We start from the raw sequence: 22,592 nt of genomic DNA on the forward strand, positions 1-22,592 counted from the left end.
TTCCAAAAGAGTGTCTGTGAATTCTAAGAATGAGCGCTCAACTGTCTTGGTCAGCCACTTCAATGTTTTGAAAAACTATTTGGACTCAGAACATCCATCACTGTTACTCTCATAGTCAGCCTACCACTTGCTAAGGCCTTCATATGTATCTGGTCCATAGACAGAGGAGCAAGCAGCATGATTCTTACATCTTTGAACTGGTGAGAAACATCCTTTTATTCTTTCTTGCTTCCTCATTTGTTTCTTTCCTCCTTTCTTCTTGCTGTTGTTTCTGTCTACCCTATTTTAACACGTGTTACTACATATTAATTGTACACTACAGTGGCTCTGCTTTTAACATTTCGCTGCATGCATATAATGTGGGTGTTGATCACACCCATCCCCCCTTTTCCCCTCCTAGCTGTCCGAAGTTTCCTCCTGAGAACCTTTGTCTTCCCTAACAGTGCATTGTCTCCTATCATGCTATCTTCTAACTTCCACATTCTATATATGAGTATAAGTGAGGTATTTGTCTCTTCCTGTTCTGCTTGTTTCACTATATATGATGATCTTGAATTCCATTAATTATCCTGAAAATGAAATTACTTTATGTTCATTTATAATAGAATAATAGTTCATTGCGTATGCCTTATTATTTATCCATTCATTCACTGATGGGCATCTAGGATGATTTCATATTATAGGTAATATAAATGGTTCTATGATAAAAATTGGTACAAAAATATCTTTATTTATTGCTGACTTTAGCAACTTTGGGCAATATAACCCAGAATGACAAATCTGGATAATATGGGAGTTACACTTAGTTGTATTTTCATGTTTTTAAGAAGCCTCCATTTTCATTTTACAGTGGCTCTAATAATTTACATTCCCACCAACAATGTTCCATTTGGCATTAATTCTCACCAGGATTTATTACATTTTATTTTTTGATCATAGCCATTTAGACCGGGATGAAAAGGAATTTCAATGAAGCTTAGTTTTGCATTTCCCAAATGGCTCCTTACACTGAGCAGTTTCTCATATAATTATTGGCTATCTATACTTCTTTTGAAAAGTATCTTGCAGATCTTTGACCCATTTATTGTTTGAGATACTTGTTCCTTTCATGTTAAATTTTCTGAGTTCTTTACAAGTTCTGGACATTAATCATCAGTCAGATGGACAGCTGGCTAATATTCTCCTATTCTGCAGATTATCACTTCACTCTGCTTATTGTGTCATTTGTTGTGAAGAAGCTTTTTAATTTCATGAAATGTCATTTGTCAATTCTTGCTTGTATTTCCTGAGCTGTTGCATCTTGTTCAGGAAATCTGTGTTTGTACCAATATCTTGAAGTGCTTCCACTAAGTTTTCCTCCATTGTTTTCAGAGTTTCAAGTCTTACAGTAAGGTTCTTGGTCCACATTTGACTTGATGTTTTCACAGGGTGAGACATAGGGATCTAGTTTCAATCTTTTACGAGTTGTGTCCAGCAAATCAGTATCATTTGTTGAAAGAGACTCTTTTCTTCAATGTGTGTTTTAGCTGCTTTTTGATGAACAGATGGCTGTAGATGTTGGGCACATTCTTGCTTCATCTATTTTTTTACATTGGGTAATGCCACTCCATTTGGAGGGAGCAGAAAGGAGATTTTAAAAATTAATGAAGACATGTTATATACATGTAACAGATCCCCATAAGGAATGTCACTATTATGTACTCCAAACATGTACTAAGAATTACAATTGAAAATAAACAAAAAATCAGTTCTCTATAGCATATTTTGAAATCAGGTGCTGTGATACTTCAAGCATTGTTCCACTTGTTCAAGGCTGCTTTGCTTTCTGGGTCTTCCATATCAATTCTTTAATATGAATTTTAACATGTGTTTCTCATTCTGTGAAGAATGTCACTGATTTCTTCATAAACACATTTGATAGTATGGACATTTTAATCAGGCTAGATTGAGGATCTGAGCAGAAAACCTGTTAAAGTTCCAAGAGACCTTAAGCTGAAAATAGAGAAGAAAGATGTCTAGAGAGACAAAGGAAAAGGAGGCAGAGACAGAAATAGAAGTCAAGAACAGAACAGAAAACAGAAGGGTGGCCAGATTCACTCAGATGTGGAGTTCACACAGTTAAGGTTGGCAAGGAAGCACCCTGAGCAGTGGTGGCTGAAAAAGAAGCAAGGGTTCAGGCACCTGCTTATCCATGAGGAAGGTCTATGCTGATAGTCACTGTTGTCCCTCCTATTCATGGGCACCTTTAAAAAGGAGGCATCCCTTTCTTGCTGCCAAAATGATGCTACCCTCAGTAGAGGGTTCTTTTTCTCAAGTCAGATTTAAATCGTGAACTGGCAAAGTACATCTCTGATAGCAGTTTTGATGCCATCAGATGGTACCAGGTAAGGCTAGATGCCAACACTTGTCACAGCCACTGCTGCCACAGCTGTCCAGACCACCTTGCTCCAGATGCCTTAGGTCAAGTTCTGGGTACTAAGCTCTACTGCTGCTCTTTCTTTGACACAATCTCTCTGTCCACAATGCTCAGTATAAGAATCCCAATGACATTTAGAGGTCATTTAGAGCCCATCTTATCTGAAAAATAAATCACTAGCACTGTTGCAGAACCACCACAGCAAATCTTCATTTAAACAGGGCCTCTGCTGCAGAACACAGGGCTGGTGTACTCGAGGGAGGCCTCAGAGACTAACCAGAGATGGGAGGGAGAGGACAGGCTTGTGAATTGTTTGTATTTTGGCCAACTGATTGGACTACACAGGTGTGAGATTGGTCCAGTGTGTGTAGGGTTCCAGAACAGCAGTAGCTGTCATGCAGCAGTTTGGCGAGGATAAGGCAAGGTGTGCTCTTAGACTTACAGCAGTTGTGCCTCTGGGACAGGAGGTTAGGGCTGAAACCAGTGAAGCTTCAGAAGGTAAGATGTGATCATCACGGGTAACTGAGGAGCAGAAAGTTGTATATGTTAACAGTGAGCCCAAATCATCCCCTCCCTGATCCTGGCCACATTAGGGTGCCCCCTTATTCAGAGAGGTAACAGTGCTTCTGATGTATGAGGACCAGATCAGGGGCAACGCAGCTCAAAACCAAGCTGCATGCTTCTCAGTCAGACCAGCATGAAGGAGTGTGGATGCTGAACAGTTAGGGAGCCACCAAGGCAAATTTTTTCAGTCCACAGTGGGAAGAGGAGAAGAAAAGCAAAGGGATAGGGCCAGATAGCCTCCAGCCAAGCCATTCACTCAGGCAATCATGGGAAAATCAGGAAAGTCAGATGCTTGGCTGTTGTCTCATGTACACCTGGGTCACCAGTAACTATCCAAGATACACCATAAGCCAGGTTGGAGACACGTTTGCTCAGGAGCAGTCAGATATTCAATCCTGGGCTGGGGGAACATGGGACTGAGCAAGTTGGTGTCCCCTTCTTGGTGCTTTCAGATGTAACTCCCTCTGAGCACCTCACAAGATGTGTCTTGCTGTTTGTCACACAAAGGACCACTGTCCAGAAATGGAATCTGTCACTGCCATGATCTTGGGCCTGCCAGCCTCTAGAACTGGGAGTAACAAATGTGTGTGCTTAATGCCCCCTACAATGTGGCATTTGTTATGGCAGCACACTGTGGCAGATCCCTCTGGCCGGGCTTAGAGCAGGCTGCAATGTGGAGCATGCAGTTTCCCCCCATAATTGTCTACAATGTATTCAGAGCAGGACCAAAGACTACATGAATAACAGAAGCATGGTGAATGGCCTATGGGCTAGCATAGCTCCTCCAGCACCAGCTGTGATGGAGAACTAATTCCCTGTCTGTGAAATTGTGGCCTCTGAAGTGAGATAACTGTGGCTGAAGAACCCGGGGCTCCAAATCACATTCCACTCCTAAAGCTACTCATCCCTGAACTGTTTTAGTAACTTACTGGTTAACCACAACATGCATTTGGTCTGTTCTACACTTTTCAGAAGAATACCTTATACCCCTTTTACAAGCCTGCCTGTATCAGCTGATATCACCAAATGCCACACACATCATCCTATTATATTTTTTTCTTGCTGGTATAATCAGTAAATACCAACAGTCCTGGTTGCTTGAAGTCCTCACCACATTCTTGGTTTGGTTCATCCCAGTTCCTTGTATTGCACTGAACTTTTGTTTTTCCTGTTTTCCTTGCACTGTAATGCATTGCAGGTGATCAGGGCTCGAGGCCAGCGACTGCAATAGCCCACTGTGTAAGAGACTTCATATAGACTGCAGGTTCCTTTCCCTGTATTTAAACCTGCAGGCTGACTATATGGTGATGCAAAAGAGGGATTTGTATGGGTCCCGGTGTACTGATACAGCCTACAGACACAGACAAGCTGTGCTGTCTGACAAGGACATCTAAGCTAGGCACCACATAGAGTCTTGTAGTAAGACATGGACAGCTGACCAGAACATGAGAGGATCCACTGCAGCCATGGGAAGAAAGGAGAGCAGAGGGCTCCTCAGTGACAGACCACCCAGGGCTCTGAATATCCCAGTTTCTAAGGTGGTCTGCATTATCTGCAGTTTGGCATGTGCTTGTGCTTATGTGTTTAAAATAAATTATTCCATTTAGTTTTGCAAAGCATTGGTAGAAATTCCTGCAATTCAGCTTTTTTGAAGTGTCTGACAAATGCCTCAGCACACAGAACTGTGGGGGATGGTGGAATATTCAAATGTTTGGACTGGGTGGTGACCTTCTGGTTACATGGTCATAGTCTACTAGGAAGCGTTGGGTCTATGGTCTCCACTCTGTCCCCACTTACCCACATGTTTTGTACCCTGGACTCAACAAGGTGAGATTTCCATCAGCATACACCCTTTCCATGATGTCCTGTGAAGTCACAGGCCCAAGGCAATGTTGGCTACCTTTCTTGGACTGAAATCTACAAACTGTGAACCAAAACAAACCTTTCACTCATGCATATATTTGAGTACAAATGCTGATAGACACGAGGAATTCAAACTCACATTCCTCAGACTCTTATGCAAAGTTTGCCCTCAAAATAAAATCAACAGACCTTTCCCAGAACTTCCTACAACACTAATTAAGACTGGTATTTGTTCATTTCTGTCACCAATATTCTTATACAATAGTTTTGAAAAACACCCATACAATTAAAGTTTTAACAAAAGCCTGTAGGAAAAATTACTGCAGAATTTGCTCTTTCAAATACTTTAGGCCTCTAAATAATTATGTACTAAGACAGTCTGCAACAGAGAGTGTGATAGTGAATACAGGTCTCCTCACAGAGCTGTGGGGTTCCCAGGTTCATAGAGTACAGTGAGTCCCTCAGTGACTTCCACACTCTAACATTCAGGGGTGCTCACATGTAATCATATGAAGATTTTCAGTGGTAGATTCTCATACTCACCCACATGGTTATTAATGTACAGGATGAAGAGATTACACTGAGCAGAGCCATGCAGAAAGCAATTGGATTTTCTTCATGCAAAAACATGTAGAAAATATTCTAAGAAAGTAAAGAATATGGCCTTAGAATGGAAAGGAAAAGAATAGATCCACCTTATCTTGAACAGTATGAGAAACTTTGTAACAGTGTCATGATTCATGAAAGAATGGAAAACATAAGACTATAAATATATTGAGTGTTGATTGTGGAATACCTTTTTATCTGATGTGATTAAATAGTCATAATTTAATTTAGATCTAACATTTTTAAATCAAGGATAAATTTTAGCCTAGGTATAGAAGCCAACCAGGAGAAAGAAACCCCGTTACTCCTTTGCCAAGATCATGATTTTATGGGTCTAAATGATGAAAGAGTTTCAACAGTAATTTAATTCAGAATTCTTTTTTACACATCTGCTGAAGGAACATCGGGATAGAAAAGTACATACCTGCTTACACATTTTTAGACTACTCAGCCAAATACTTTTCAATTTTGATAGTAAAAAGTAATAACTTTGGGTGTATGTTATTTGTTCATTTTAAAATTTTTAACAAAAGTTTGTACATTACAGCAGTACATGTTTATGGTATGTAAAGTAATGTAATTTTTGCATATAATGTTCAATGACCAAATCAGCTCAAAGAACTTATCCAAAATCTCAAACACATGAGGTCAACTGTGATAATATTCCAGACCCATTTCCATTAATGATCAGCTGTGTGTCCCTGTGGAAAGATTGAAACTCTCTGTGTTGGAGTAAGCTCTCTGCACACACAGTCACTGTGACAACATTCAAAATAGCCAAGGTCTGCAATAAAGCAATGCAATGACCATAATGAATTAATGCTTAAGAAAAATGCAGGTTACATGCAAAAGAACAGACACTTGAGCCTTTAAAAAAAGAAATTTCTGAGAAGAACTTCCCCCAGCCTCTGAGTAGCCACACCAATTGGGCGGCCAGCAGCAGCTTCTAGTTTGACCCTTTTATTCTTCACACCTGCTCCCTCAGCCTCCAGGTTGCAGGAGTACCTGGATCCACACCACAGGGTTGTAGGTGGTTATAAAGGCCATTGTTCTGAGCTCCACAAGATAGAGCAGAAGTGAACAACAGAAAAAGAGGCTCTCTGAGGCTCCTTCATGAAAATTTAAGCCCACTGGGAAAGTGAGGAAAACATCTGCAATAAAGGCACACCAGACTGCCATAGTTTGTATGTTGGAGGGATCACCACCTCCCATTAGAACCTAGACTATTTTCAGGGGATGGGCAGCTGAAACCTGCAGTAGAAACTTGCAGAATTCAATCCAGCAGGAGGTCAGGGATCTCAATTTGAGCCTTTCAGCCAAAAATTAGCCTGAATCTCAGTGGACTATAGCTGACTTGCTGAGACTAATTGACTTAGATCTGCAGACTGCTGCCCATGTAGTTTTTTGTGACAGCAGAGACATGTCCTGAAGGAGGTGCTTTATTTTTAAATTTTTTTTCAAATTTATTTTTTCTCTTACATTTAATTAATTAATTAATTTATTTATTTATTTAGTTTTGATACTGGGGATTGAACTCAGGACCTTGCACTTGGGAGGCAGGCATGGTGCCACTGAGTTAAGTCCCTAGGCTTCTATTTTTAACTTTAATTTTGTTCAAATTTATTTTTTCTGTCTCTCTCTCTCTCCAACCTTGTTCTTCATGTCTCTCTGTTTTTGTTCATGTTCCTGTCCTAATTCAAATTTCTTTTTTCTTTCTTTTTCTTTTCTTCTCTCTTTTTCCTTCTCTTAATTGTCATTAATTTTATAGGTAATTGAATAGGTTTTCTAGCTTCACTATTTCTGTTAGTTTGTTCTGTTGTTGCCTTTATTCTTTTGTTCTGTCTTTTCCTCTTATATTCAACAGATTCCCAAATTTTGTGTGATCTTCCTGTGTCTTCTAGCCTCCCTTCTAACCTTTCCCTATCCTTCTTCCTATCTCTCTCCCTCCCCAAATCCTTCTAAGTATTCATCCCAAAGGGTAAAGTAGCAATATCAAAAAGTTTATTCACTATAAACATATTTTGGGCTGGTCCTCAAATTTAATTTAATTCACATGGTTAATGGTGACAGATTAATAGCTACCACAAATTGTCATTTTCTGAGATGTTCTTGATGCTATTGTTGCTGATTGTATTACTTGGGTGAAGGTGTAATTGATTTAATCAATTTTCCTTCATGGTATACTGAAAATGAGATTGGCTAACAGTCATTAGGAACTCAAAGCCTAAAGACCAGCTGTATCTGGAAGACACCTCTGAGAAGCAGTCATTCCATAAGGGTTCTAAATACAAGCAACAAATGTACTTAAAATAAGCAATATTGAAATATCAACCCAGGAATTAAACCAAAAACAACACCAACAACAAAAATAAAAATAAGAAGATGCCAAAGCTAGGCACAAACCCAACTTCCACCTTACCAAAGGCAAATTATTTGGGAAACAAGGTGGAAAAGTCTGATAATCAACCACCTGGACACCCTGGACTGGTAGTGCATGAAGAATCAAAACAGGTGAATGAGGCTTTAAAAAAATTTCAAAAGAGAAATAATTGCCCAGAAAACTACAGAGATGGTGAGCAGAATGAAAGACATAATTAGAGACTCTATAACAGAAACAGAGAAAAAATAGATGAGCTCAGAACCATGATGGAAGCCATAAATGCCAAGCATAGGAAAGAAATGGAAACCATGAACAGGCAACATAAGGAAGAAATGAAATCCATGAAACAGAAATAAACAGATATCCAGGATATTAAAAACTCCACTGAAAATTTTCACAGTAGAATCAGCCAACATGAAGATACAATATAAGATACCAAAGACAGGATTACAGTTATTGACCATGAAATGAGAGATCTTTTAAAAATAATAAGGGACCATGAGAAATCAATCCAGCAGCTCCTAGATAATGCAAAGAAGAATACCATAAGACTGAATAGGAGCCCATGAAAAAGCAGGAGAAAGTACAAATGACATAAACAATGTTCACAGAATTAATAATAGAAAATTTCCCAAACAGAGCAAGAGAATTTGACATACAGATAAGTGAGGCCTATAGAACACCAACTAGCCATGATCAAAATATCTACATCTAGAATATAATAGTCAAGATCCCAGAAAACCAACAGAAGAGCAAAATACTCCAAGCAGTTGGAGAAAAGAAACAAATCACATACAAAGGAAAGCCCATCAGAATCACAGCAGACTTGACTACAAACCCTCAAGTCAAGGAGAGCCTGGAGTGAGGTATTTCAAGCCCTAAAAGAAAGCAACCTCCAACTTAGATTGATGTATCCTACAAAACTATCTTTCAAAATTGATGGGGAAATAAGATACTTCCATGAAAAAGAACACCTGAGAAACTTAATGAATAAAAATCCAGCACTCCAAAGAATTCTAAAAAATATCCTAGAAAAAAACAATGAAGGTCACAATTCCATGAACCCCAACAGAGTAAATCCATCAGGCAAGGCAAGAAATTAAAGGGAGAGGGGGAAAATAAAAATGAAAGAGACAACAACAGGAAAATTACATGACAAGGATAAGTCAATATGTATCAGTTATAACCATCAAAGTTAATGGCCTCAAATATCAATCAAAGAAATAGACTGGCAGAATGGATTAAGAAGCACAATCCAATAATATGCTGTATACAGGAAAAACACCTACTTCAAAATAAATTCATAGACTATAAGTAAAAAGATAGAAAACAATTCTCCATGCAAAGAAGGTCACTGCATCCTTGTAAAGGGAAAAATCCAAGAGGGAGAAATGACAATCATAATTACATAGGCACCAAATACTAGTCCCTCCAACTATATAAAACAAGTATTAATTGATATGAAAAATCAAATAAGCACTTATACTATTGTAGTGGGGACTTCAATACCCCACTGTCACACATAGATCATCTAGACAAAAAATCAACAAGAAAATAATAGAATTGAACCAAGCTTTTGAACAAATGGACTTACTGGGTGTCTACAGAGTGTTCCACCCCACAAAATCAGAATACACATTATTTTCGGCTACATACGGGTCATTCTCCTAAATAGACCACATGCTAGCTCACGGAACTTGTTTAAGTAAATGCAAATGAATTGAAGTTATCATGTGTATATTATCAGACCATCATGCAATTAAATTGGAGATCAATAGCATCAGAAACCACAAAAACTCCACAAGCTCATAAAAATTGAATAACACTCTCCTGAACAACCAGTGGGTCACAGAGTATATCAAAAAAGAAATTAGACACTTTCTGCAATTAAATGATAATTCCAATACAACATACAGGAATCTATTGGGAACAATGAATGCAGTTCTATGAGGGAAATTCATAGGAGTGAATGTCCATATTAGGAAAAGAGTGAGCTCAAATAAACAGAAAAAGAAGAGCAAGACAAACCCAAAGCATGCAGAATGGAGGAAATCATAAATATCAAATCAGAAATCAATGCAATAGAGACTAAGTGAACAATACAAAAAAAATCAATGAATTGAAGAGCTGGTTTTTTGAGAGAATAAATAAAATCAATGAACCCTTTCCCAGCCTTATCAAAAAAAGTAAAGGCTCAAATACTTGCAATTAGAAACAAAAAAGTTAAGGTCTCAACAGAATCAGCAGAAATTCAGAGAATCATCAATACCTACTTTGAAAACCTGTACTCTAATAAAGTAGAAAACACAGAAGAAATGGACAGATTCCTTCAAAGATATGAATGACCAAAGTTGAATGAAGCATATAAAAATTCTAAACACCCCAACTACTATCACTGAAATTGAAAAAGTCATTAAAAATTTACCAACAAAGATCAGCCCAGGTCCTGATGGGTTCACTGCTGAATTCTATAAGACATTTAAAGAGGATCTATTGCCACTACTCTTTAAACTCTCCAATGAAATTGAAAGGGAAGCAATACTTCCAAATTCATTCATGGTAGAAAGTTTTACTTTGATTCCAAAAAGAGCAAAAATCCAACAAAAATGAGAACTACAGGACAATCTCCCTAACGAACATAGATGCAAAAATCCTCAATAAGATACTGGCAAACACAATACAGAAGGTCATCAAGAAGATCATACACCCTGAACAAGTCGGATTTATTACAGGGATGCAAGTATGGTTCAACATACGTAAATCGGTAAATGTAATGCACTGTATTAGCAGAGTGAAGGACTAAAATCATATGATCATCTCAATAGATGCAAAAGAAAGCATTTAACAAAATCCAACATCAATTCATGATAAAAACCCTAAAGAAAATTGAAATAGATAGTCTTTATCTCAACCTGATTAAGGCTATCTATGAAAAACCAATAGCCAACATCATACTAACTGGTCAAAAACTGAAAACTTTCACGCAAAAATGAGGAACAAGACAAGGATGCACACTAACACTAGACCTGTTCAGTATAGTTCTGGAAACATTAGCCAAAATAATTAGACAAGAGAAAGAAATAAAATTTAAAAAGATAGGAAAGGAAGGAGTTAAACTGTCATTATTTGCTGAAAACATGATACTCTACATAGAAGACTGAAAAAACTCTAACAAAAGACTTCTAGACTTAACAGATAGATTGAGTAGAGCAGCTGGATATAAGGTCAAAACTCAAAAATCTGTAGCCTCATTGTACACAAATAATGGACTCATTGAGAAATAAATTATGGAAAAAATTCCTTTCATAATAGCAACCTAAAAATGAAATATCTAAGAATAAATCTAATGGAAGAAGCAAAACACCTCTACATTGAAAATGACAGTACTCTGAATAAAGAGATTGAAGAGGATATTAAAAAATTGAAAGACATCCCTTCTTCCTCAGTAGGAAAAAATAATATAGTGAAAATGGCCATACTTCCAAAACTGCTATACAGATTAAATACAATCCTGATTGAAATCTCAATAGTATCTTTCACAGAACTAGAGAAAACAACCCAAAAATTCATTTGGAATCAGAGGCAACATTGAATAGCAAAAGCATTTCTAGGCAACAGAAACATGACATGAAGTATCACAATCCAAGACTTAAAACTACACAACAAAGCCACTGTGTTATAAACAGCATGGTACTGGCAAAGAAGCAGACCCAAGCATCAGTACAATAGATTAGAAGATGCAGAACAACTCCAGCCAAACTCAGCTACCTCATATTTGACAAAGGAGCCAACCATCCTCACTGGAGGAAAGATAGCCTCTTTAATAAACGGTGTTGAAAAAGTTGGATTTCAATCTGCAAAAGATTAAAACTAGACCCCTATCTTTCTCCATGAAGTATCCTAAAATTGAAGTGGATTAAAGTTCTAAATGTTAAAACAGAAACACCAATCTTGAAGACATTGGCATAGGAAAAGACTTTATGAACAAAACCTCAGTAGCATAGGAACTAGGGCAAAGAATCAACAACTGGAATCTCATCTTACTATAAAGCTTCTGCACTGCAAGAAAAACCACCCATCGAGTTAAGAGACAACCTACAATGAGAAAAAAATTTTATCAGCTGTTCCTCAAAGGACTACTATCTAGAATATATAAAGAACTTTAAAAAATTAGACCCCCAAATAATGTCCCAATTCAATAATTGGAATCTGAAATGAACAGACATTTCTCAGAAAAAGAAGTAAAAGCAGAAAGTAAACATATGAAAAAATGCTCAACATCACTGGTCATTCAAGAGTTGCAAATGAAAACAACACTAAGATTCCACTTCACCCCGGAAAGAATGGCTGCTATCAAGAAATCAACCAATAACAAATCCTGACAGGGTTGTGGGAAAAAGGAACCATTCTTCATTGTTGGTGGGAGTGCAGACTTGTGCAACCCCTGTGGAAATCAATATGGAGATACCTCACACACCTAGGATTGGAAGTTCCATTTGACCCAGCTATACTTCTAGTGGGTATCTTCCACAAAGAATTAAAAGAATCATACCACATTGATATATGTGAACCCATTTTCATAGCAGCACAATTCATGATAGCCAAAACTTGAAAGCAACCCAATTACTCATCAATTGGAGATTGGATAAAGACAATGTGATTTTTTATAAAATGGAGTACTACAAAGCCATAAAGAATGAGAAACTAAAGACAGTTACAGCTAAATGGATGTACATTGAGGCCATACCCTTAAGGGAAATAAATAGGACAGACATGTGAAAATACTGAATAGTTTCTTTGCTGTGAGAAACTGAAAGGACAAATCAGTATAAAAATGTATAATTGATAATATGAAATAGGAAGAAAAGGTCTAAAGCAGTGGGGGAGTTGGGAGGGGTAGGGGAAAAGAAAGAAGGTAAATAAAAAAATATAAGAAAAGGAAAAAATGGAAACAAAGTCTTTGTAAATAGGGAGGGGTGGGGTATTTGAAAGGAGGGCAGGGGAATGGGGAAGCAATAGAAACCAAGATACATCATGTAAAGGTACAAGTTTCCAGTGATGAATGAAACTGTACTGTATGCCTAAAATGTACCAGTAAACACAGTAAAAGGAAATAACTTCAGTTACAAAAACATGGATGTAATTAGAGTACAAATACAGATTATAGAATGAGGAAATATTGCACCATGTGAAATAGACTAAACACAGAAAGCAAAATCCCACCTCTTCTCGCTTCTATGTGGAATCCAAAACCATTACACTCACACAAGAGGATAACAGCTGTGGTTACCAGAAGCTGGGATTGGTGGAATAGGGAAACAAAAATTAGAAGAGAAAAAGGTTCACTTAGATAGAAGAGATAAGATGGATCTTTGAAAGGATTTATTGCATGTTTTGTGGTCTTATTCATACATTTTCATCAAACCCTGGAGCTCAAGTTTTGATTCACTTTTTGTGGGACTCTTTGCAACTAACTTCATGAGTATATTCAGAACTCATTTTCAAATCAACAAGGTTAATAAGACTTCTCTTTCAGATAGTCATCTGTATTTTTTAATTAGAAGAGTGTGTAAAATACGTTCCTTCAGCATCATTGTCCATTATTGAAACTAATCCAAAGATAGATGTTAACATGTAGAGACAAGGACAGGGAAGATAAGTGCTGCAAAGTGGTAGACATGGAAGAGTGAAAGGGAGGCACCTGAACCTCAGCCTGTTCACTCTGGAAGGAACTGGGTGATTCAGCCTTCAGAATCTCCCTCCTGAGTGCTCTTCATGCTTCTAGAGAGCTATGTCATAAAAGAGGCTTTAAAGAAACACCCCTATGTGTGATGTAGATTTTATTCCTGAGAGTAAATCTTCCCAGCCAAATGTAGTATGGATGAAAGGAAATGCTCTGCATTGTAAAGTGGAGGAATAAAGATTTTGGAAGGAAGAGGTGCAAGACAAACTGGCAATTGAACTGTGGGCTCTCAGTAGGTCCATTATAAAGGTCACAGGTAGAAGCTGAAAGATGATTTCTACTGTATTCATCAAAAGCACAAGATGAACACAGTGATATGTACATATCAAACCACATCTGCATTCCCATGTTTTTGCAGCAGTATGCACAATATCCAAGCTAGGAAACCAAAACACAAGGTGTCCATCCATGAATGGATGGATAAACAAATATGGAACATATACTCATTCATAGGAGAGACAATATTCTGCTGTTTCTGGGCATCCTAATGATAAAGGATGAAATTGGAGATCCTAGTGATAAAGGATATAAGTCAGGCACAGAAAAAGAAATACCATACACAGAATTTAAAAGAATATAGAAAGCATATTACAAAAATCTTTTTTGAAATAAATTTGACAACTTCTATGAAGTACCTTCGAATACAAATTAATGAAACTAACTCTGGAGGAAATATAAAATTTGAATAGCTGCTATTAAAGAAAGTATATTGCTAACTTTCAAACCTACCTATATGACAAGAGCAGGTTCATATACATTTTAACTAATAAATTATATCAAAAATTTAAAGCAGAAAAAATAAGGAGCACTTCTCTCCTCATTTTAGGAAATCAACATTGCGCTAATATTAAACTGGAAAAATCCTTTTAAATTCTGTAAAATCTGTGGTAATGTCTCCTAAATCTTGATACTGTAATTTTAAAAATGTATAATTGATATCGTGAAATAGGAAGAAAAGCTCTAAGGGAGTAGGGGGAGTGGGAGGGGTAGGGGAAAGGAAAGAAGGGAAAAGAAAAAATATGAGAAAATGAAAAAAAATGGAAACAAAGCCTTTGCAAATAGGGAAGGGTGGAGAGGGTGAAGGGAGGGTAGGTGAAGTGGAAAAAATAAGAACCAAGATACATCATGTAAAATTACAAGATCCTAATTATGCATGTAACTATTTTATACCCAAAATGTACCAATAAACTTAATGGGAAGAAAAAAGAAATACCACACACAAGGCTTAAAGCATGTGAGATTTCTCCAAATGCTGACCTCTTGGGAATGCAGAGAAATTCAGCAGAGAGCAGAGACTAGGATGGAAGAGAGGATGGGGATGAAAACAAATTACTAAACAAGATCTGAATCACAGCAGAGAGAAGGTGGGAGCATAGTTGCAGTGATAACTACAGGATGCATAGTGGGTGGTTAGATTTAACAGTTCTGTATTGTGCTGATCCAAATACTTACAAAGGAAATTTTTGAATGTTCTCAACCAAGGAAGTGATCAATTTTAAGGTGATTGATAACCTGACAGTGTGCAGTTCTATAACAAAAAATGTATAAATGTGTGAAACATCACACTGCATCATACAGAGAAGCACAATTTTATCCATACAAGTATAAAATGAAGAAAAGGAAAATTAAATTAAAAGATGTGGCCTCTACAATATTTAAAAATGTGTGTAGGGCTCGGGATTTAGCTCAGTGGTTTTGCTGCCTGCTATGCAAGCACAAAGACCTGAGTTTGATCCCCGGTACCAAAAAAATAAAATAAAAAAAATAAAAGTAAAAATAAAATGTGGGGCAAAATATTTTGTCCACCAATAGTTTTTAAATCTAAATGAAATTATCCCTATTTACAGTATGCAATGTACAATAGCAAAAAAAAATGTCTGTATTTATGTTTATGTTTTTAGTCTTTTGCAGTACTTGGATTTGAACCTAGAGTGCTCTATCACTGAGCTACATCCCCAGTCCCCAAATTTTGTTCTTTTGTGCCAGGTTCTCACTAAGTTTCTCAGGCTGGTCTTGAATTTTTAGTTTTCCTGCCTCAATCTCCTGAGTATCTGGTATTATGCATGTGTGCCACCATGCATGGCACATATTTGTACTTTTAATACTTCTGGAAGCAAGCTTACATGATAGTGTTACTTTTAAGAGGCTTCAATATTTTAAGGAAATAGACCATTTGTGAGCCCTAAAGGAAACTGACATTGAGGTAGCCCATGGTCAAAGACAGTTGGCAAATCCAGCAAACTGATGACAACAGAGAAAGTGAAGGATTCTGATTCAGATGTAGATGACAGATCTCTTTACCAGTTCCCCTGCTCCTCTCTCCCTTGCCCACCTCCTTGAGGCCTCTGCTCCTGTTCACACTTCTTCTTCCCCATGGGTGTCACAGCTGTCAAACTGATGCTTCCTGGGTACCCACACCCAACTGTGTGACACTGGAGTCTCAGCTTCTCTACATCCAATCATCTGGCCCTGGACCACAGGATGCTGGGCAGGTGACAGGGACCTGTGGACACAGGGACAGAATAAACTCTACTGTGGCTCACGCCTGTGTCATACTTCATCCATAGGCAGCTGGTGGAGACTTTGTAGAACTTGGCAGAGCCCCAATGTGGATATCATGTGACAACTCTCCCTCTGTGGGGGGGCTTGGCCAACTTGTCACCAGTCCCCATGATGTGGAGGTCACTGCTATCAAGAATGTGTTCTAAAACAACCCAGGCAGGGTTATCTTCTCCACCTCACTCTGAGGGGTCCAGATGATGTAAACAACGGAATCCAGAGCAAAGTGAAAGTTTTGCAATATGGTAAAATACATTTCAAGAAAACTGGCATTGCAAAACACAATATTTAATAAAGATGCCATAAACTTGGGCCAGGGATTTAGTTCAGTGCTTCCACTGCCTGACTCGCAAGCCCAAGGACCCAAGTTCGATCCCTGGTACCAAAAAAAAGATGTCATAAACTTAACTACAAAGGACTGCAAAGTAAATATCAATAGAGCTAAAGAGTTTCTAAATCTTCTGAGAAAGTGATTTCTTCACATTTATAACACATTCCTTCACAAATGATTGACTATAAAATATGTCTACACTCGTATATGTAATCCTGAGTGCTCCGGAACTCATCTGATGTCAGAAGCTAAGAAAGATTGAGCCTGATGAGCACTTGCATAGGAATCCATGAAAGATTTCAATAAAATTCCCTTGTGGGTGGCATCAGGCTGCTCCTGAACAGTCTTTGATAGGAAGCTCTGAGAACCATGTGGCCACGAACCACATTTCAATCCTGTAAAGAAACTTTATTGTTTCATGGTCTGGCCTTCAGCTCACTCAGACAGACCCCTCAGAGCAAGAAGATTCCCAAAACAGTAAGCTAGAAAAAGCACAAATCCCTCTGGATTGCTCCTTTCTACTATCTCAGCCCTGGAGCTAATTATGTACTGGAGCTGCTCAGGTCTCAGAGCTTCCAGCAAGGAATCTCACGAGACATCCAATCAAAAAAGGCCCCTCTTATTAAAAGGCTTCTGAACAGAAAGAGAAACCACCAGCAGTGTGAAGAGACAACCCACAATGTGGGATAAAATCTTCACCTGCTCTTCCTCAAACAAAGGTCTACTATCTCGAATCTATAAAGAACTTAAAATGATCAGACCTCCCAAATTTAAAGACGCAATCAAAAAATGGCCATCTGAAATGAACAGACATTTCTCAGACAAAGAAATAGAAATAGAAAATAAATACATGAAAAAATGTTCAACATCACTGGTCATTCAAGAGATGCAAATGAAAACAACACTGAGATTCCACTTCACTCCAGAAAGAATGGCTGCTATCATGAAATCAACCAATAACAAATGCTGCAGGGGCTGTGGGGAAAGATGAACCCTGCTCCCCTGCTGGTGGGAGTGTAGACTGGTGCAACCACTGTGGAAATCAGTAAGGAGATACCTCAAAAAACTAGGATTGGAAGTCCCATTTGACCCTGCTATTCCACTGCTGGGGATCTTCCCCAAAGAATTAAAAGAATCATACCACAGTGATATATGTGCACCTATGTTCATAGCAGCACAGTTTGTAATAGCTAAAACTTGGAAACAGCCCAAATGCCCATCAACTGGAGACTGGATAAAAAAATGTGTTTTTTTAATAAAATGGAGTACTACTCAGCCATAAAAAATGAGAAATTAGAGACATTTATAGCTAAGTGGATGCACAATGAGGCAATACTCTTAAGTGAAATAAATAGGACACAGATGTGTAATTACCAAATAGTTTCTCTGGTGTGAGAAACTGAAAGTGTAAATAAGGACTAAATGTATAATAGGTAATGTGAAATAGGAAGAAAACGGGCAAAGGGGAAGGAAGTTAGAGGGCTAGGGGAAAGGAGAGAAGAGAATGGGTTTAATATGAGAAAATGGAAAAATAGGAACAAAATCTTTGTAAATAGGGAGGAATGGAGGGGTTGAAGGGAGGGCTGGGCAAGGGTGAAAAATAAGAACCAAGAGAGATTATGTAAAGTTGCAAATTTGCAATGATGAATGTCATTATATTGTATACCTAAAACGTACCAATTATTAGAATGAATAATTAATAATGTAAAATAGGAAAAAAAGGTCCAAAGGGGCAGGGGTAGTGGGAGGGGCAGGGGAAAGGAAAGAAGGGAAAGAAAAAATGCTGAGAAACGGAAAAAATGGAAATAAAGTCTTTGTAAATAGGGAAGCGTGGAGGGGGTGAAGGGAGGGCTAGGAATGGGGAAAAAATAAGAACCAAGATGCATTATATAAAGGTACAATTCCCAATGAGAAATGTAATTGTGTTGTATACCTACCATGTACCAATAAAAGAATTTAATACAAAAAAAAAGAATTTAGTAAAAATAAATAAATAAATAAATAAATAAATAAATAAAGCCATTCTGCTGGCCTTATTCAGGGTACTGCATCTCTCTGTGGATGGATACTGAGAAACTGGAAGGAAGCTATTTCCCTTCCCAGGATCCAACTTTCCCATTATTGACTCCCTACACCTTTGCCTGTTCAATGTCAGTGTAAGTGAGGGGAGACCCTGTTATTCATGAGCACAAGTGCTGAACCTTCTTTTTCTTCAAGTTGTAAAGTCCATTTTCTCAATTAACCAATGAAGGTGGGTCAATCTAAGCTTTAGGAAGAAAAAAACCCAGGAACTGAAATGAGCAGCATGAGGAGATAATTTTTTAAACCTGAAGATCACCTCCCTGCTATCATCATATTACCTTTCAAATGAGAAAAAGATCAAGACTGGGAAGATGTGTATGAACCACTAGCAAAGGAAAATGTGAGGGCAAAACAATCCCAAGCAGTGAAAAGGGGATAAAACCATCTCAACACACACTGTGTCTTCAGTTAGAAGCAAGTATTAAACCAGGTTTTAGAGTGCTCGCTTTGGCAGGACATATACTAAACCAGGTTTTAGATGAAAAGCATTAGAAAAAATAAATAAAACCTATGTCATTACCTATGATATTAGAATAATTTGCACAGGAAAAAATAAAATTTCTATCTAGTCTAGAGTATAGGACAGAATTTAGGACAAGCCAGAAATAGTTTCTGTGAAATGCAAAAGAAACATCATTTGCAGGTGCGTTGAGATGGCTGAGTGTGAGGTTTGAACACGTAGAGGTCAGGCAGAATTTCCATGGGGTGACAGTGGGAGGGGTACTTGAAATCTGTGGGAGGACAGGAGTAACCCTACAAAACATTTGTTTACTTTTTGATCCAAGTATTAAATATTTGCTAAAAAGGAATGCATGTTCAGAGAAGGCAATCTTTAAGGTCATACCATAGAGAAGCTGGCAATCCTATTTGATCATTAGAGGTGTAATGTGTGTGGAATAAGCACACTGTACCATGTAAATAAAAACATTTCAATAATAATAAATGTAAAAACAATTTTTGTTTACTTTTATATATTTGTGCCAGGGAATGAACCTAGTATCTTGTGTGCACTGGAGAAATGCTCTAGCATGAAACTACATCCTCAGACCTAACTGAACTTTTAAAAAAACTTAAACATGTGTCAAACTCACAGAGTGTTCACAAGCAGTAAGGGAGGTGACAGAGGGACTGAGGTGGTGACAGAATTCATAGTCATATGTGTAGACACAGAGTGGAGACCATGATACAATTCTCAGAGGAACTGGCTCTGCTGCAGGGCTTCAAGGTGATGTGTCCTCCTGCAGACCAGCTGAGGCAGAGGAGAAGCCCTGTGCAGGGATCCTGGCTTGCAAGGGGAGCAGGCAGAGGAGAGGATCGGGTTGGAGAGAAAACAAGGGAAGATGAAGGGACCACATGGGGGCTGTAGTGAAAAGTGGCAGTTTCCAGGGCCCCTCTGGGCTTTAAATGAGGTTTGTAATTCCTGGAGAGTACTGGAGCAGGTGAGCATAAGGGCTGGATTGGGTTCAGCATGTCTGGACACAGAACCATCCCAGGGATAACAAGTCTCACATTATGGCAACAAGGGAAGCCTGTGAAGTGCTTTTCATTCCTGAGTTTCCTGAAGAATAGTTTTGTACTATTTCCAAATGATCATGGCTCAACTGAACCAAATTTTTTCAATTATGTCTTGGCATGGAGAAAGTTCTTTTCAAAATTAATATTTGTTTTTCTGTGCTTGGATAATTTCACTGAACATAGCTGTGCCAGGTTTATACATTTGTTCCAAAGGACAAGATTGTGCCTGTTTGTATGGCTGAAAAATATTACATTGCATTTACACACCACAATTTCTTTAGCCATTCTTCTACATATTGACTCACAGATCAATTCACCAGACTTTCTATTTTGAATTTTGATACAATGGAATGCAGATAATTCTTCATTATACTGCCTTTAGTTCCTTGGTTATGTACTCAGAAGTGGGAGTGACTGAACCCATGGTAGGTACAGTTTAATTCATGTTGTTTTCCACAGTGGCTGCACTAATGCACAGCCCACCAATGTGTTCCTGGGTTCCCTCTTCACAACCCTGCCCACATTTTTTATCTTTGTCTTTCTACACCAGTCATTCTAACACTGTTGAGCTGAGAGACAACTACATATGGTCTCATTTTAATTTAGAATTTGAAAGCATTGATCTGGTTGAAATAAAAAGTAAAGTGGTAGAGACCAGAAGTGAGCAGTGATACAGGGATGGGGTTTAGAGATGATGGCCAAAGCTAAATTTAGCCACTCGATAATGTTCCTATACTTCAGGACATCATATTTTATTTATATACAAATGTCAACTTAAGCATAGCATATATATTTGAAAATATATAACATGGACTTCCAAAATTGTCACACCACAAGTTTTTTATGCAATTTCTTACCAAGTGCTCTCTCCTATAAGGGCAGATTGCATGTGAAGCAGAATCTTCCTTCAGTATTCTCTTTGACTCTGCACAGCCTGGAGGCACTGTCCCTGCATCTCTGTCTCCTGTAGATTGGTGCACCCTTAGGGAGACAGTGGGAAAGGCCTGGCCTCAGGGGACTCTGGCTCTGTCCGGCTGACATTCTCCACTCTCTGGTGCATCGCACAGGGTCTCTGCTCTACTGTCCCCTGCATTCACTACACAGGTGCGAATTCTTCACTCTCATTGATCAAGTGAAAATTGTGCATGAGATTTGATGAACCTTGTTCTACAGATGAGAAGAAGGAGGCTCAGCTGAAATCTCACTAAGGGCCACAGGCTCCTTAACTTGAGCTGTAAGCAGCAGCCAGAATTTGAGCCATCACAACACAGCTGCTATGCTACTGAATTGATTCTTGTGTGCTCTCCTGAGTTATCATAGTTGTTGTTTGTTATCTCGTTAATCATTTATGGGGTGTATAATTTTTAGAATGGGGAATTCACCAGTTTCTGCATGCCTTCTGTTCCATATATGAAGTAAATCCACTGAGTCTTCTCCAAATCCTGACAGAGATATGACTGGTTGCATTTTAGTGCCTGGGGGATAGGATCAAGGTAAAGATGCACCCTATTTTAAGTCCTCAGGGTCACTGTGTCAGACCAATGAGGACTCAAGTAGGATTACTCCAGATATAACATGTTGCCCATCGCCCTACCCGTGACTCCCAGTCATAAACATAGTGGCCACAGCAAGTATCCAAACTTCACTCTCAAATAAGGCTGTTTTTCCTGTTTGGTTGGAACTAAGCTCATCTCAATAGTATTGACCATATAATCACAAACAATCTGCTCAGTACTGGCCACTAGTATCTCTCTTTCAGTTATCATGACAGTCAGTGACTATTTTATCCCAAGGTCTACTCTCTCTTCCTGAAACTTGGGGTACTATTTGCCCCTCACATGTGGTGAGACTTTTTCTGACTTTCCAGAATGCCTGATGACTACCCATCTCCAAGTTGATTCAAACATTGTTTCTGCAATATCCATAAACTGGAAAACTGCTCATTACATTTTATAAAACTTCAACTCATATTTTTGTCAATTTTTAAGTAATTTTGTTTCCAATCGCTCTGTATCAGTTTCTGAAGTAGTTTACGCATATCCTTCCCATCCGTGAGATAAAATATGTTCTTCAAAATGTGGCATATATGAAAATATTTGCCATGTATGTAACATTATTGTATAATGAAATTTTTTTGTAAAGGTGACATGAAACTGATACAGGTATGAGTGAAGAAGAGAGAGAAAAGATTGTGAAGATCTTTTAGTCTGCTTGGGATCTATAAAAAATTATGGCAGATTATATAGCTCAAAAAGGCCCAGAAAATCATATTCTACTTCATGCCTTATAGAATGGTGAATATCAAAGACAAGCAACAGGAAACAGCAGAGCTGTCCAGTATGTAGATGTCTGGAGCCCTTATGCAGGGGTGGAGGAAGGAAAACAGCACACTAGGCAGAAGAATACAGCTCTTCTCCACAGAATTGCCTTAGGGTGAGCTTAGGGTACAGAAAGTTCACTTCTGTATCTACTCATCAAGAAGTGGAAGGCAGAGTCTAAAGAGGTATTGGACACCAGTATGCACAGCAGCATT

The sequence above is a fragment of the Heterocephalus glaber genome, unplaced genomic scaffold, assembly GCF_053883595.1.
Source record: "Heterocephalus glaber isolate CG9 unplaced genomic scaffold, H.glaber_assembly_v1.0 deba00001461, whole genome shotgun sequence".
NCBI classification, from domain to species: domain Eukaryota; kingdom Metazoa; phylum Chordata; class Mammalia; order Rodentia; family Bathyergidae; genus Heterocephalus; species Heterocephalus glaber.